Raw genomic sequence first — 5,148 nt, 5'->3', positions numbered from 1 at the left:
CTTAATCCTATCCACTCAGAGAGTCCAGATCTTAATGTGATTCAGATCTAGAAACCTCCTAATGGGATTAGGAGAAAGCTAATCTAATCTACAGATAAGATAAGGGTTTATCTTTATCACTAGAAGGGAAAGTTGATCCAAATATGATTTGGATAAGCACCTCCTAATGGGATTAGAAGCTGATCTTTTAAGTTAACAAAAGAAGGAGGGGGTGGCAACCTTTAGGAGATATAGATAAGATCCTCTTTAGTGCTGAAATTTAGAAGAGAGAATTCTGCACCCTGCGGATACTCTCTTGCCACCTCCCTGTTCTTGCCGCCTTGTTTGCCAGTTCGATCTCCAGTTGTGGGAGAAGTCAAGATTGGATCTTGACATCAGTTTTTTGAGAAAGGATTGAAAAGGAAGCTGTGCTCACGTACCATTCTATTGATTCTTGCGAAGGACAGAGTTTTTGGGGAAGAACACTACTGATTCTGCTCCATCCTGCACTGCGCCATCTTCAGCGGTAACAGTCTTTGGATCATTCCTTGGGCGTGAGCACCTTCGTTGGGAGATATTACTTCTCCGTATCAGGTATAATTCTCTCCTATTCCTTTTGGTTCAAATCTGGTTCAGTTTAAGGTTCAAGAATGATCCTTGAAAATATGATTTTTTAAATAGAGAGTGTGATTCTTAGTTGAAGGGAGAGAAAAATTTTTGAAATTCGCCCCCTTATTCCGCAATCTTTGGGCATCCATGGGATGGATCTCTCATCCCTTCAAGTTTATGATACTTCTAAGCCAATGGGGAAAAGTAGTGGATAACTTGTCGTTTGTCCACAACAGGAAGAAGCGGTATTTTTTCGTCTCTTGTCCCAAACGATGGTCTCAGCCATGATGATCTAGATGTGGCTAATGGGGACGATTTGCACTGAGCCCCTAATGGTAGAGGAAGCTTTGGTGTGGGCTGGTCTCAGCCTCGCCCACCTCGGTATGGGCACTCTTGCTATTGGCTAGTTGCGTCGTCCTTTTAACTTGCTTTGTTAGCATTCTGATGCATTCCTTGTTGGTTGTAGAAATGGACAGTGCCATGAAGGACAGACTCATGCGGGCCTAGCTGAGGGGCCATCAAAGAGGCTTATCGCGAAGGAACCACCTTTGTCGAAGGTGCCAGCTAAGGCTGAGAAGAGAAAGTAGGCTACGCCCAAAAGTCTAGCCAAAGCCCCTCAAGCTTTGAGGGCCAAGAGGCTAATAGTGAGGTATCGCCCAACGGAGGGAGCAACTGGGGCCTTTTAGCAGTCGGGGCCTCATTCAACTGAACCCCACGATGATATGCCACTATTGGCTTCAGGGTATTCCGCTCGAACTAGAATGTGAAGGAAGGCGACACACTCAACAACCTTGGCATTGGTCGAGCTCTAGTGACGGAGATGCTCCTAGCGGGAGATAGGTAGTCTTGGACCCAGGTGTCCATCTAGGGGTTAAGGACACCCTGCTAGATTGGCTGGTTGAGGTAAGAGTTCTTCCTTGTACTTAGTCATATTGTCTTCTCTACTTTGCTTTCTTATTTGATGGAGGTTTGTTCTTTGCAGATGTCCTTTTACATCATCGGCCTATGTGATAAGGTAGAGGTCCTCCTCTAGTAGCTCTGAACTTTGCAGGAGGTCTTGCAATTGTAGTACCAGTTGGGTAAGGCGCCGGTTGGCCAAGAGGCCTTGGCCGAAGTGGCTTGTAAGGAGAATGAGCGCTGAAAGAAGTTGGAGGCCGATGTCTTGGCGAAGAGGGAGCAATAGAGGGCTGCTAGAGCCTCCTTAGACGAGGTGGAGTAGCAAGCACAAGAGTCTTTGATTTAGGCTATAGAGGAATTCTAGGCCTTTGAGGCCTACAAGGATGAGATGGCCCAGTTCGGTGTCACTTCGTACCTCAAAGGCATCAAAGGCACTAATGTTCAAGTGCAAGTGCTTCTTTTGGACTTTGATGTCAACCAGTTGGGGATCCAGCCTTTGGGCAGCTAAGCGGTCGTAGTGGAGCTAGCTGAGGACCAAGTTGGCAACGAACAACTTGCCTAGCCAGAGGCAACCGACGAGCACTTGGACGTTAAGGCATGAAGTCATCGGGACCTCCTTCGTACAGTCCTTAGTCTTTTCTCCTTCTTATAACTCATTTTTTGTTAATCTTTTTGTAAGGGATTTGGTCTCCCCCATAAGAGGCTAATTTTTTGTAAAGTGCAAAGTTCAAAAAGATATCAATGGAAAATACACCAAGTTTTTTACGAAATCTAGGTCTTCTTTTTCTTTATTTTTTTTCTCTCTTTTTCTTTTTGTGCGAGGGGCTGATGCCCTCCTTCGAAGAGGCATGAGTTGTAGGAAAAACTTGGTTATCTTTTACTTAGCTACTTGCTTAGGATTTCCTGGGCCTTTGAGGCTTATAAGGATGAGATGGCCTAGTTTGGTGTCACTTCGTACCTCAAAGGCATCAAAGGCACTAAGGCTCAAGTGCTAGCGCTTCTTTTGGACTTCGATGTTAGCCAGTTGGAGATCCAGTCTTTGGGCAACTAAGCGGTCGTAGTGGAGCTAGCTGAGGGACAAGTTGGCAACGAACAGCTTGCCCAACCAAAGGCAACCGACGAACACGTGGACGTTAAGGCATGAAGTCGCCGGGGCCTCCTTCGTATAGTCCTTAGTCTTTTCTCCTTCTTATAACTCATTTTTTATTAATCTTTTTGTAATGGTTTTGGTCTCCCCCATAAGAGGCCATTTTTTTGTAAAGTGCAAAGTTCAAAAAGATATCAATGGAAAATACACCAAGTTTTTTACGAAATCTAGGTCTCCTTTTTCTTTGTTTTTTTTTCTCTCTTTTTCTTTTTGTGCGAGGGGCCAATGCCCTCCTTTGAAGAGGCATGAGTTGTAGGAAAAACTTGGTTATCTTTTACTTAGTTAATTGCTTAGGATTTCCTATTAAGGTAGTTAGGCCGAGGTCAACCTTTGTCGCTAAGGTCTCAGGGCCCCTTTCCTTAGCTAAAAGGGAAGGGAGGTGATTGCCTTAGCCTGCCTGGCTTTTCTTCCCTAGGGACTTGGAGGATAGGCTTGCGTGTAGCAGAGGCATGGTGAGTGGTGCATGGACGAGGTTGCAGGGTGCCTTTGCCTTAGCGGAGTAGCACTGCTCACTTAGTGTGTTTGTTCATCTTAATTTGTATTAGGCAGTGGGCTAACCACTTACTTGGTTCTATAGGGACCTTCCCAATTGGGCCAAGTTTTCCAATGCTGGGGTCGGGCACCATGGCTTTTCTAAGGATGAGGTCACCTTCTTGGAGGTGATGCTCTTTAACTCGGCAGTTGTAGTATTTGGCGACCCTTTGCTAATAGGCTATGACTTTGACTTGAGCTTGCTTTCAAACACCTTCTAGAAAGTCTAAGTTGTTTCTTTACTCTTCATCGTTTTCGACATCATTGTATGCCTCGGTCCGAAGCATCGACTAGCCGATCTCTATTGGGATGATAGCATCAGTATCATATGTCAAGTTAAATGGGGTCTTGCCTTTGGTAGTTTGAGGTGTTGTCCGATAGGCCCATAGGACATTGTATAATTCATTTGCCTAAAGTCCCTTGGCTCTGTCCAACGTTGTCTTCAATCCACCCAAGATGGTTTTGTTAGTGATTTTGGCTAGGCTTTTGGCTTGGGGGTAGTTGATTGAGTTGAATTGTTACTTTATACCAAGGCTTGCACACCATTCTCTGAACCTCACGTCTTCAAATTGTTAGGCATTGTTTTTGATGAGCATGTGGGGGATGCCAAAGCGACAAATGATGTTCTTCTAGAAGAAGCTTTAGATAGTCTTGGTTGTGATGTTTGCCAAGGACTTGGCTTTGACCCACTTGGTGAAGTAGTTTATCACGATGATGAGGTACTATCTGTTGTTAGTGGCTTGCGGGAATGGTCCAAGGAGATCCATTCCTCATTTTGTAAAAGCCCATGGACTGCTGAGGGCCAAGAGGATTGTGGCATGCCGATGAAAGATGTTGGAATGTTTCTAGCATCAGTCACATTTTTGCACTAGCTCAGCAGCATCTTTCTACATGGTTAGCCAAAAATATCCTTGGCTTATTGTTTTTTGTGCTAAATCTTTGCCTTTGAGGTGGTTGCCGTAGATGCCTTCGTGGATCTCTCGGAACACATACTTGCCTCCCTCTTGGCAGAGTTACTTGAGGTAAGACAAGGTGAAGGACCTTTTGTATAGTTTGCCTTCAAGTAGGGCGCAGTGAGCTGCCTGCTGTTGCACTTTCCAAGCTTCATTCCTATTGAGTGGGCCGACTTGTGTTTAGTTTATTTTCTTTTAAATTAAGATGTTGTTGGGCCTTGGGCCCATTAGTTTTTATTTTTTTAAAGAGCTGTAATTATTTAGTTTGAGTTGCCGCCCTACTAAGGGCATCTTTGTAATATCTCATACTTAATTATAAATAGAATGAGGGGTTGGCGGCTAGGGTTATGATACACAATCCTAGTTGACCTTCTTCTTCTTTTCTTCCTTTCCTCTGTCTATTGCTGAAATCTACAACTTTCTCCTCTTCCTTTCACAAGAAGCTTGTCCGAATCAACACATAAGGCTTTCTACTTGGTATCGGAGCAGGTTGAAGGTTCTTGAAGTGATTTTCTCATGCAGCCCTAGATCGGCCGACTACATGGAGATTTAAGAAACTGATCGAAGCTCTTAGGTAAGCCCAGTTTTTGGATTTTCTTGATGGATCTATATGCCCTATAGCTGGTTTACGGTTTCTCATCAGAATTAGGAAAATCTGGAGAAAGGGGAAGAGTCCTGTTTTTGTTGGACTCTTCAATTTTGACCTAGGTAGTGGCGCCCTATTTTTTTAGGGTTCTTTGGAGTTTTTTATAAGGGGCGATTCAAGTCCCACGTGGTTTGGAGGCTTCTAGAGAAGACGGTTGCTTTTTCTCTCTCCTCTCCCATCCTACAAAAAAGGAATCTTTCGTGGGGAGAAAGTTCAGGACACCAAAGAAGTGTCGTTGGTTCCAGAAGGTGTTTTGTTTGTTTTTGCTGCATTTTTTATTTGTTTTTTATATCCTTTTGAGAATCATGGAGGGACATAGAGTTGAATATAAGCCTGGGAATGAAATGAAACCTGTGGTAGGAGGTGCTGGAGACCCCTTCGGAGCT

Source organism: Nelumbo lutea, chromosome 2 (assembly GCF_056320005.1).
Source record: "Nelumbo lutea isolate HS-2025 chromosome 2, American lotus-T2T, whole genome shotgun sequence".
In the NCBI taxonomy this organism is placed as follows: domain Eukaryota; kingdom Viridiplantae; phylum Streptophyta; class Magnoliopsida; order Proteales; family Nelumbonaceae; genus Nelumbo; species Nelumbo lutea.
Note: the sequence above shows the minus strand (reverse complement) of the source record.